A 12,735-nucleotide genomic window follows, 5' to 3' on the forward strand; every position below is an offset into this window, starting at 1 on the left:
CATAGAACTGCCTGCCCTATATCTTCATTGTGGTGGTAGTGACATGACTCATAGGTTTGTCAAAATTCACAACTGTACACTAAAAGGGGGGAGATTTTTCTATATGTAAATTACACCTCAATAAACCTAACCAAAAGTGTTTAAAAGTTCAATCCATGTGACTTGGATTCCAATTGGATCCATATTTAGGGATTACAAAATAAGAATGTGCTGACGGTGAAACAAAGTTCTTTTTGCAACTCTACTAATTAAATCCTTTGAATGAGGCTCCAAAATGGCCCTTTAGGAAAATAAAAGTAACTTAAAAAAATTCTGTGGGGTGCCTAGGTGGCTCAGTCAATTGAGCATGGACTCTTGATTTCAGCTCTGGTCATGATATCAGGGTCCAGGGATTGAGCCCCCCACCAGGCTCTCTGCTCCACATGGAGTCTGCTTGAGGATTCTCTCTCTCCCTCTCCCTCTGCCCCATCTCCTGCTCAGGTGTGCACTCTCTCACTTCTTGCTCTAAAATAAATAATTCTTTTTAAAAAAAAAAAAGCTGTTATACCAATACTTGATTACAGAAGGTTAGGGTAAGGCCTCTGCTCAAAAACTTAAATATGACACTAACATAGTATCCACTGTCTGTAGAAAAAAAAAAAATAATGCCTGCACCTGTTCAGTACTTTGCAGGTTACAAAGCACTTTTATATACGCCACCTCATTTGAGTCATTACAAAATACCTGAAAGCAAAGAATACCTCACAGGACTCCCCCAGACACATTCCCAGGAAGCAGCAAGGCCCAATGGCCAACGTGAGAGAAGCTTAGAGCACAGTTGTGAAGTAGGGACTGTCAAACCCCAAGCTCCATTTTCCTTCCATTCTCTGAGTGATGCTGAGCCCAGAGGGAAAATTCAGTCAGTCCCAGATAGTAGAATAGACCAGATTTAGCAGATAAGGCTATGGGGTCTCTAAACAGAAGCAACCCTGGTGGAAGACAGCAAAGAACACGTGTATACAAGCATTTGCACACATTTGCATTCATTCCTACCCACAGCTGCTGAGAGGAAACAGCAGGCTGTCTCTTTTCTAGGGTCCATTTGATTCTGAAAATATCTCACTAGAGAGTATTCCTGTAAAATAACAGCCACATTTTTTTCTTATTCTCAGTGCACCCCCCTACTTCCTGAGTCCTGGGCCTTTGTTCCTCATGTTACCTCTTTCTGGGATGTGCTTTTATGGCCCTACTTCCTCCACTACAAGGCAGTAATTTAAACCCCGCCATCCTTAAGGATCAGCCCCAAACTTGCCCAACTAGCCAAGCAGAAGTCATCACTCCCTTCTGATTTCTACTGCATGCTGCTTAGCTTTCTCTTACAGAACCAATCAAAAACTGCCTTATCTCACAGATGTTTGCTCACTTCCAGTCTTAAACTCCTCAAGAGCAGAGACCTAGCCTTGTTCAGTTGGGAGCCACCAAATAGCGAGCAGTATACCTTAATCTATGCACAGGAAGATCCCAGCATGTTTGCTGACCTGCATCTGTAATCAAGTGTGTCGCACATTTCCAGAATGCACCAAACCAAGAGGAAACAGAGGTAGACAAGGAAAGCAAAAATATTCAAAATAATGAAGCAAAACTGTATTTCCCCCTGCATTAGTAAAGGTTCTCCAGAGAAAAAGAAGCAATAAGAGATGTTATATAGAGAGAAACCATATAAACATATAAATATAAAACATTAGATATAAAAACATATTTTATATGTATATGATTTTTTAAGTAAGCTCTATGCCCAATGTGGGGCTTGAGTTCATGACCCCAAGACCAAGAATTGCATGGCCTACTAACTGAGCCAGCCAGGTGCCCCTATATATTTAAATATAAAAACACACACATACACACACAGAAAGAGAGAGAGAGAGAAGGAGAGAGATTTTAGGGAACTGGCTCACACAGTTTTGGAGGCTGGCAGGCTGAAGACTCGGGAAAGAGTTGATGGTGAAGCTTGAGTCAGATGGCTAGCAGAATTATTTTTTGGGATGGGGGATCAGTCGTTTTCTATTAAGGCCTTCAAATAATTAGATAAGACCCACTCACTCTATGAAGGGTAACCTGCTTTACCCAACATACTAATTTAAATGTTAATCTCATCTAAAAATACCTCCAAAGAAACACCTAGAATGTTTAGCCAAAGAGCCAAATTGGCATAGAAAATTAATCCTAACACCCCCTTTCATTCTATATACTACTCCACACCTCTCTCCTCCTAGTCCTGCTCCCCAGTGTTACTACTACAGAGGGAGCCACTTAAAAAAAAAAAAAGAAACAGTTTTATTTAAGGGAAGATATACAAACTCCTGCTAGGTTCCAACTAAATGATAATGTTCCAGAAGCCCAAATAACTAAGGCCATGTAAAACAAATTATCCAATTATACGTATAAAATGTTCAAAGGCTCTTTTAAACTTGCAGATAAACCTAAATTGTGTATAATTTATATTGCAATTGATGTTAATTTCTTTTTTTCAATTGATGTTAATTTCATTACATTGCAGTACATTTTAAAAAGTCACAGGACAGTTCATTTCAAAATAACCTTATTCCTAGAACACAACCCAACATTTTCTTCCTATGCTGCTCTTTCTAAATGAGGTACAAGTGATCTCAACAGAAAGTAAGGTTTCAACATACCGAGGAAGGAAGAAACAGAAAAGAGAAAAACTGTTGCAAAATAAAAGTATTAATAATCTTGAATGCTAAAATCCCCCAAAGCTCAAATAAAACAAAGTGAGAAACTATCTTAACTATTTTAACTAAGAGTTTTCAAGATTTCATCCACAAATATCTTGTGACACAGAAGCAGAATCTAGTAGACTATCACTCTATCCACCGAATACTGAATTTTTAGCAGAGCAGATCCAGACTTCAATAAGGATTTCTCCTGATGGTAAGGATGATCACATTCAAATTTATTAATTCAACAAACATTTATTGAGTGTTTACTATGTGTTAGGTACTGTGGACAATATAAAGAGGTCTCCAGTGGAGAAGATTGGGTAAAAGCATAATTGCAAAAGAATGCATTACACGAAATTGCTCTCACCCATAAAAGAGGCTCTCACTCACTAAGAGGCTCTAGTAGCTAAATCCAAGTCACTGAGCATGTTCGTTCACTCCATCCTGACCTGCATCGCTGGGGCATGACACTGAAGACTACTCTCTAGATTAAACATCTCTTCCACCACTTCCTAAATCCACTCGATCTTGGGCTCCTGGTTTTCCTCACAGCACAATTTTAGATTTCTCCTTCTCTGTACAGCTCTATCTATAATGGTGGTGGTTCACTTATTTCTGCCCTTCTCACTTTATATACCTCCCTTGAGCAAACAATCACATGCATCCCCTTGTCTTCAACTACTACTAATTTGCTGACAATTTCTAAAATAAAGATTTCAAAACATTAATGTTATTTTAAAATTATCTTTCATTGTGGTCAAAAACATGTAATATAAAATTATTTGAAGGCAAGACCTCTTCTAAGATCCAGAACAACAGAGCCTACTAGATAACAGAGATGGCACTTGAGTGCCTTGATTTTAATGTGTCCTGAATTTAACTTGTCATCCTATCTACATGATTTGATTTTTCCCTGCCCCACTCCTGTTGTATTCTGTGGCACTGGGAATATCAGGTCTTCCAAGTCAGCACAAGCCAGAAACCTGGGCTTCATCCTTTATTCCTTCCCACATTCTCAATCCTTCATCCATTCAAGCTGTGAAGCCTTCAACTGGCTTTCGACTCCATCCTTCCTCCTCTCTCTACTTTCTATTAGACCTTAGTTCAGACACGTTATTTTAGCTTGAATTACTCTATCAGCCTTCTAACTAATCTCGTGATTAATCTTGGGACTTGCCCTCCTTCAATGCTTTCTACAAGCTACAGCCTGACTAATATTGCTAAAAGGCCGCTCTGAAGTCATCCTTCTGCTTATAAATATTTCAGTGGCTCCACAGTGTCATCAGTATAAAAACTCATCTCTTTGGGGTTATATATAAACCTTTAAAAAAAAAACATTTTAGTGAGGATCTGGTCACTTGCTAATTGTCATTGCTCTCCACCACCAGCACACAGAGTCCCTAGCTCTAGTTCCTGTTTTATCTCCCTTACATGGCTTCCTCACCTTGGGATGACCCTCCCTCCCCCAGGATACCTACTTCATTCCTACACATTGTCCATAAAGACTGAAATCCATCCTCATCACTAATGAAAAGCTCTAAGGACACAAGAAGATTAACTATAGTGTACTGAGCTTGGGAGAGGAGCAAGGATCTGATATACGGAAAAAAAAGGCCTCATAGATGTGAAACTTAATAAAAGGAAACCTTATTTAGAATAGAGCCAGGAGGCCAGAAGGGGGAGCTCTTGTGCCCTACCACTGGTGGTCAATTGCAGACCCAAAGGAAGAGACCTACCTTAAAGTTGATACTACTTAGCTAGAACTTTACTACTCCAAAATGAAGAAAAAAAGTCCTCCCCATCTCACCCCTGCCACCACCGGCCCAGCGACAGCCCAGCCAATGAGAGATTGTTACAACTTAGTCAATGCAAAGCCACTATACCTTGAACTCACTATTTACTCCAATGGATTTTTTGTTTATAACAGCACCCCCACACACACTTTCCTCTGCAAAAGGGCATTCTTCTTTGTTCTCCAGACTTGCCTATGGTTTCATTTCAGCTTGCTTGTCCCAAATTGTAATCCTCTGCTATTCCTGAATAAACCCATTTTTGTTGGTAAAATAACTGACAGTGTTATTTCTAAGGTTGACATAGACCATATAAACAATGCTCCAATCCAAAGAGGATAGACGGTAGTTCTCAAAGTACTATCTTCTGTCATACTGTTCATCTGGGTAGTGCATTCTGTCAGTTACTCTTAACACATGCAGTGACCTTCTAGAATATAGGGGGAACCTTAGACAGAAATAATTAAAAGTATACGTGGTGGGGCAGGAGAAAAAAAGCAAAGAAAGAGAATCAGCTACACAAACCCAAAGATACCTTCTTGAACTTTCATGCTATGAGTGGGGCCAGTAAAATAAAAAAGTGGATTTACTAGAATCCAGTCTTCAAACATATATGCTTATGGGCAAAGAGCCTATAATGTTTACAACTTGATGAATTCTTATAAAATCGCTAGTGAAAACTGTTTGTCATGGTCATAAATTCAGTAACCTGCTTGAAGAACATATGGAACTTTACCATAATGGTAAGTCCACCTGCCCCCACAAGATCATATACCAACCAGCAGCACAATCCAAAGGAGTGGGAATATCCATAAAAGACATCCTGGCGGGGCAGCCCGGGTGGCTCAGTGGTTTAGCGCCACCTTTAGCCCTGGGCGTGATCCTGGAGACCTTAGATCGAGTCCCACGTCGGGCTCCCTGCATGGAGCCTGCTTCTCCCTCTGCCTGTGTCTCTGCCTCTCTCTCTCTTTCTCTCTCTCTCTGTCTCATGAATAAATAAATAAAATCTTAAAAAAAGACATCCTGGCAGTTGCACAAATGAAGAAAAAGCTGACTATTAAAAACAAGACAGTAGAATTGCTGCAGCAGGATGAAGCCAACAAACTTACTGTGCTAGGGGAAATACATATGAATGTGTGCTGCCAGGTCAGACTCATAAATATGCATTTGAAGAGGTTCTGGACTCTCCGAAAACCAGTTTGTTCTCAATCCCCAAGAGTGGCTAAACTCAAAAGAGTTGGCAGATTTACCTTTAAGAGTTTTACTGCAACAAACAAACCCTTAGGTAGAATCCACATGTCAGCCAAGGTCATGATGTCCTCTGCACCAAAAAGAGTCCAAAGAAGAGATAGTTTGTAGCACTTTATATAGGTAGAACACTCTAGTAATTCAGCAGGTTGCTAGGTCTGTGACTATAAGGAGAATTTCAAGTGAAAAAACAACAACAACAACAACAACAAAAAACAGGAAAATAAGGGAATCAGAAAGGGGACTTTGTTTTTAATCTCCACTCTGCTAAAAGGTAACTCTGAAAAAGTTAACTCACCTATAAGGAGCCAAGCTTCCTCATCTATAAAGCGTACTAGAGGTGAGAAAAGACAGCTAAAAAAATTTTCTAAGGCCCCTCATCGGGCTCTTTGCTCAGCGAGGAGCTTGCTTCTCCCTCTCCCTCTGCCCTTGCTCATGCTCTGTCTCTCTCTCTCTCTCTCAATAAATAAAAATCTTTAAAAAAAGAAACTGAAAAACCCACAGATTAGAATATTTTTTAATAAATTAATTTTTTATTGGTGTTCAATTTACCAACATACAGAATAACACCCAGTGCTCATCCCGTCAAGTGTCCCCCTCAGTGCCCGTCACCCATTCACCCCCACCACCCACCCTCCTCCCCTTCCACCACCCCTAGTTCGTTTCCCAGAGTTAGGAGTCCTTATGTTCTGTTTCCCTTTCTGATATTTCCCACACATTTCTTCTCCCTTCCCTTATATTCCCTTTCACTATTACTTATATTCCCCAAATGAATGAGGACATACACTGTTTGTCCTTCTCCGATTGACTTGCTTCACTCAGCATAATACCCTCCAGTTCCATCCACGTTGAAGCAGATGGTGGGTATTTGTCGTTTCTAATGGCTGAGTAATATTCCATTGTATACATAGACCACATCTTCTTTATCCATTCATCTTTTGATGGACACCGAGGCTCCTTCCACAGTTTGGCTATTTTGGACACTGCTGCTAGAAACATCGGGGTGCAGGTGTCCCGGCGTTTCATTGCATCTGTATCTTTGGGGTAAATCCCCAACAGTGCAATTGCTGGGTCGTAGGGCAGGTCTATTTTTAACTCTTTGAGGAACCTCCACACAGTTTTCCAGAGTGGCTGCACCAGTTCACATTCCCACCGACAGTGTAAGAAGGTTCCCTTTTCTCCGCATCCTCTCCAACATTTGTTGTTTCCTGCCTTGTTAATTTTCCCCATTCTCACTGGTGTGAGGTGGTATCTCATTGTGGTTTGGATTTGTATTTCCCTGATGGCAAGTGATGCAGAGCATTTTCTCATGTGCATGTTGGCCATGTCTATGTCTTCCTCTGTGAGATTTCTGTTCATGTCTTTTGCCCATTTCATGATTGGATTGTTTGCTTCTTTGGTGTTGAGTTTAAGAAGTTCTTTATAGATCTTGGAAACTAGCCCTTTATCTGATATGTCATTTGCAAATATCTTCTCCCATTCTGTAGGTTGTCTTTTAGTTTTGTTGACTGTATCCTTTGCTGTGCAAAAGCTTCTTATCTTGATGAAGTCCCAATAGTTCATTTTTGCTTTTGTTTCTTTTGCCTTCGTGGATGTATCTTGCCAGAAGTTACTGTGGCCGAGTTCAAAAAGGGTGTTGCCTGTGTTCTCCTCTAGGATTTTGATGGAATCTTGTCTCACATTTAGATCTTTCATCCATTTTGAGTTTATCTTTGTGTATGGTGAAAGAGAGTGGTCTAGTTTCATTCTTCTGCATGTGGATGTCCAATTTTCCCAGCACCATTTATTGAAGAGACTGTCTTTCTTCCAATGGATAGTCTTTCCTCCTTTATTGAATATTAGTTGGCCATAAAGTTCAGGGTCCACTTCTGGGTTCTCTATTCTGTTCCATTGATCTATGTGTCTGTTTTTGTGCCAGTACCACACTGTCTTGATGACCACAGCTTTGTAGTACAACCTGAAATCCGGCATTGTGATGCCCCCAGATATGGTTTTCTTTTTAAAAATTCCCCTGGCTATTCGGGGTCTTTTCTGATTCCACACAAATCTTAAAATAATTTGTTCTAACTCTCTGAAGAAAGTCCATGGGATTTTGATAGGGATTGCATTAAACGTGTAAATTGCCCTGGGTAATAGAATATTTTAAACCACGTTTTCTCAGTAACTGATAGAACAAGCAGACAAAAGTAATGTTACATATACTTTGAACTCAATTATCCAGTTTCATCTATTGAGTATACATACAACATTCTTTCATCAAGTGGAAAAATTATCTTGTTTTCACAAGCACAGATTTTTTTTAAATGGACCATATACTAGGCTATAAAGTCTCAACAAATATCAAAATGATGGAAAATGAAAGTATAGTCTAGGGGCTCCTGGGTGGTGCAGCTGGTTAAGTGTCCAGCTCTTGGTTTCAGCTCATGTCCTGATCTCCGTCGCCCTGATCTCAGAGTCATGGGTTTGAGCCCCACAACAGAATCTGCACTCAGTGTGGAGTCTGCTTGAGACTCTCTCTCTCCCTCTGCCCCTCCCACTGGTGCACTCTCTCTCTCAAATAAGTAAACCTTTTTTTAAAAGATATATTCTATACTCACTATGAAATTATGCTAAAAATCAGTAAGTGATAACTAAAATCATTCAAGTTTGAATATCAAGAAACCCTCCTAAATTACACATAGGATCAAAGAAGAAACCACAAAAGAAATCAGAAAATGCTTAAAACAGAAAAATAACACACACAACACAGCAAAACTTGTGAGGTGCAATTAAAGCAAAGCTTAGAGGAAAGCTTAAAACCTAAAGTGCTTACATTAAAAAAGAAAGACCAAAAAAATAGATTAGGCATCCAATGTAATAAGCTAGAAAAAAAATGTAACAAAATTTCAAAAAGTACAAGTATATTAATAATAAAGAGCACAAATGAATGAAATAGAAAACAAAAATATAAATCAAGAAAACCAAGAGTTGGGGTGTTAGGGGACGGGGCAGTTAGCCAAATAACAGTGACAAACTTCTGGCAAAAAGAGAGTTAGCATGAAATATTAGGAAAAAGGGTGAACATTACAAATGCTGGAGAGATTAAAAAGATAACAGAAAAAATTGTGGGGAAACAGATATGTAGAAGCATAAATCAATGAAACTTCTCTGGGAGGCAATGAGACAATATATTAATCAAAATAAAAAATTACACATATCATTTGATGTAGTAATTCCACTGCTTAGAATATTGTCTCACAAAGCCACACAGAAATGGATGTGTAAGACAAGACAGTCTTGAAATAAGTTGAATTACAGAGTCTACACCTAATCCAAATGCCCTAAGTAGGAGATGATTTAGATAAACTATAGAACATCCACATAATGGGTTACTATGAAGTTATTAAAAATAGTAAGGTAACATGCCACATAAAAAAGTGTACATGCATGTTCATAGCAGCATTCTTCATAATAGCCAAAAAGTGGAAACAAGCCAAATATCCATCAGTGGACGCATATACAAAAAATTTTGGAATAGCTATACAATAACTTCTATGACTGAATAACATTTTATTAACTACTGATACATGTTAGAGAACATAAAGGAACCTTGAAATCATTGTCCTAAGTGAAAGAAGCTAGATAAAATATGCCATATGTTGTATGATTCTACTTATATGAAATGTTAAGAATAAGCAAATCCACAGAGCAACAAATTAGTGATTGCCAAGAATAGGGGGAAGAGGGGAGATGTGAAGTGTCTGCTAATGGATACAGGGTTTCTTTTGATGAAAATGTTCTGTAATTACTGGTAACAGTTGCACAATTTTGTGAACTGAAAAAAAAAAAAAAGCCCGACTGAACTCTACCCTTCAAAAGGGTGAATTTTATTGTATATGAATTATATATCAGTTGTTAAAAATTATATAAAGTAGGTATTTTTGTCCTGACATGGAAAGATCTATAACATATATTAAATCTTTTTTTAAGCACGCAAAGAGCAGTTTCTATTATTCATTCTCATTTGTATTTATTTATTTTTTTAATATTTTATTTATTTATTCATGACAGACAGAGAGAGAGACAGAGAGACAGAGACAGAGACACAGGCAGAGGGAGAAGCAGGCTCCATGCAGGGAGCCTGACATGGGACTCGATCCCAGGTCTCCAGGATCACACCCCGGACCAAAGGTGGCACTAAACCGCTGAGCCACCAGGGCTGCCCTCTCATTTGTATTTAAAAGAGGATATATGCACCTACTTTTATTTGCAGAGAAAACATCTGTACACATAAAGACAAAAATAAAAACTAACGATGTCTGCCCCTAGAGAGAGAAGACTTATTTTTCATGGATAGTTTTTGAGTGTTTTAAGTGTTTTGCTACGTATATGAATTATGCTATAATAAAGACTAGAAAGGACCTGAAATATCTATATTGATAAGAAACAGGGTTCCCTGGGTGGCGCAGCGGTTTGGCGCCTGCCTTTGGCCCAGGGCGCGATCCTGGAGACCCGGGATCGAATCCCACGTTGGGCTCCCGGTGCATGGAGCTTGCTTCTCCCTCTGCCTGTGTCTCTGCCTCTCTCTCTCTGTCTCTGTGACTATCATAAATAAATAAAAATTTTAAAAAAATTTTTAAAAAAGAAACATTGCACAATATTGTACTGACCACTACTAGAAATTAAAACACATTCATATTTTGTTATAGTGGGAAATCTCCAGCACATAAGCTAAATCTGGTATCTTGCTTCAATTCCTCCACCCATGAGGGATGCACTAAAATGTTGGTCCTACATACACTTCTAACGAAACACAGTTTTGGTGATGCCTAATATAAAATATAATTCCAATAATGAGAATGCTACTCAATGACAGATTTTTTAAATGTTAGATATGACACTTTCAATCTCTAAAAATCAAGAAATAAAGGATTTCTCCTGTGTCAAGTGAGGAAATTAAAATATTTAAATTATGCTTGTGTCCCCAAAGTTTAGGCAGCAATTGAAACAATTTAAATAATAAAATCTTAAGAGTCCAAAAACAAAAAAAATCTTGAGTCCAAAGGGAACTTCATAGATCATTTAGATCCCACCACCGATACAATGCTTAATTCTCATCTAAACTATTGTTCCTGTCAAAGGTCAATGAGCCTTTCCTTCATCACTTCCAGGGACAGAAGTCCCTGTATCCTGAGATGACTCATTCCACTGTTCAAAGCTTTATTAGAAAAATCTCCCTTCTTGGGACAACTGGGTGGCTCAGTGGTTGAGCGCCTGCCTTCAGCTCAGGGCGTATTCCCAGAGTCCCAGGATCAAGTCCCACATCAAGCTCCCTGCATAGAGCCTGCTTCTCCCTCTGCCTATGTATCTGCCTCTCTCTGTGTGTCTCTCATGAATAAATAAAATCTGTAAAAGAGAGAAAAAAATCTCCCTTCTTTCTGTTGGAAGCCTGAGTGGCTGGTGTTGAGATAGGCAAGTTCATGAAACTTGGGAGGGTGATGCTGGTCCTGGCTGGATGCTATTCTGGACACAAAGTGGTCATCGTGAAGAACATTGATGATGGCACATCAGACTGTCCCTACAGTCATGCTCTGGTGGCTGGAATGGACTGCTCTCCCTGCAAAGTTACAGCTCCCATGGGCAAGAAGAAATTGCCAAATTGTCAAAGATCAAGTATTTTGTGAAGGTTTATAACTACAATCACCTCATATCCACAAGGTATTGTGTGGATATCCTCTAGGACAAAAAACTATGGTCAACAAGGATGTCTTCAGAGACCCTGCTCTTCAACACAAGGCCCCATGAGACACCAGGGTCAAGTTCAAGGGGAGGTACAAAATGAGCTAGAACAAATGGTCCTTCCAGAAGCTGCAATTTTAGATCAGTTTTGTTGCAGTTATCAAAAAATAGCAAAACAAAAACAAAACAAAGATACTAAAAGAAAATTGCCCTTATAGTGAGATGTCCAGCTCTTTGAACCTCTTATTGAATCTAATCATGTTTATATAAATATACACATACCAATATATATATATATCTTATATATATGTACATTTACTTATTTGTCATCTATTTAGAGGCGTATTTCAGAGATATAGCAGGTGCAGTTCCAGACCACTGCAATAGAGTATCACAATAAAGTGACCTAAATGATTTTTTTTATTTCCCAGTGCACATAAAATTTTTGTTTAAAAGAAGTTGCTTATACTATACTGGAGTCTAGTAAGTGTGCAACAGCATTATGTCTAAAAAATTTACACATCTTGATTTTTAAATGTTTCATTGCTAAAAAAAATGTTAACCAGTATCTAAACTTTCAACAAGTTGTAATCTTTTTGCTGGTGGAGACTCTCACCTCAAAGTTGCATGGCTGCTGACTGATCAGGATGGTGGTTGCTGAAGGGTCAGTGGCCATTGCGATTTCTTAAAATAAGATAACAATGAAGTCTGCCACATCGATACAATCTTCCTTTCACAATTTCTCCATCGCAAGAGATCCTGTTTGATAGCATTTTACCTACACTAGAACTTCCTTCAAAATTGGAGTCCATTCTCTCAAACTCTGCACTCACTTTACCAATTAAATATATGGGAATATTCTAAATCCTTTGTTGTCATTTCAACCATCTCTGCAGCATCTTTGCCAGGAGTAGATTTCATCTCAAGAAACCACTCTCTTTGCTTTCTTTGCTCATCCATAGGAAGCAACTCCTCGTCTGTTCAAGTTGGATCCTCAGTGTGCAGAAATTCAGTCCCATCTTCAGGCTCTACTTCTGCTTCTAGTTCTCTGCCTATTTCTACCCCATCCCCATCTGCACTTACTGCCTCCCTCAAAGTCATCCATGACAGTTGGAATCAACTTCTTCCAAACTCCTTTTACATTGACATTTTGACTTCTTCTCACGAATCACAAATGTTCTTAATGTCATCTAGAATGGGGGATCCTTTCCAGAAGGTTTTCAACTGACTTTGCCCAGATCCATCAGAGGACTCACGATCCA

The 12,735-nt window shown here is 39.0% G+C and overlaps 1 protein-coding gene and 1 pseudogene across 13 annotated transcripts in view; one reads left to right on the forward strand and one right to left on the reverse strand.

Annotated features, from left to right (window-relative positions):
• Window positions 1-12,735, reverse strand: part of KLHL13 (kelch like family member 13) — a 209,917-nt gene that overhangs the window by 165,308 nt on the left and 31,874 nt on the right. The gene's annotated exons all lie outside the window — the stretch shown is intronic.
• Window positions 11,209-11,614, forward strand: LOC100687126 (annotated as a pseudogene).

This window comes from Canis lupus, chromosome X (genome assembly GCF_011100685.1).
Source record: "Canis lupus familiaris isolate Mischka breed German Shepherd chromosome X, alternate assembly UU_Cfam_GSD_1.0, whole genome shotgun sequence".
NCBI classification, from domain to species: domain Eukaryota; kingdom Metazoa; phylum Chordata; class Mammalia; order Carnivora; family Canidae; genus Canis; species Canis lupus.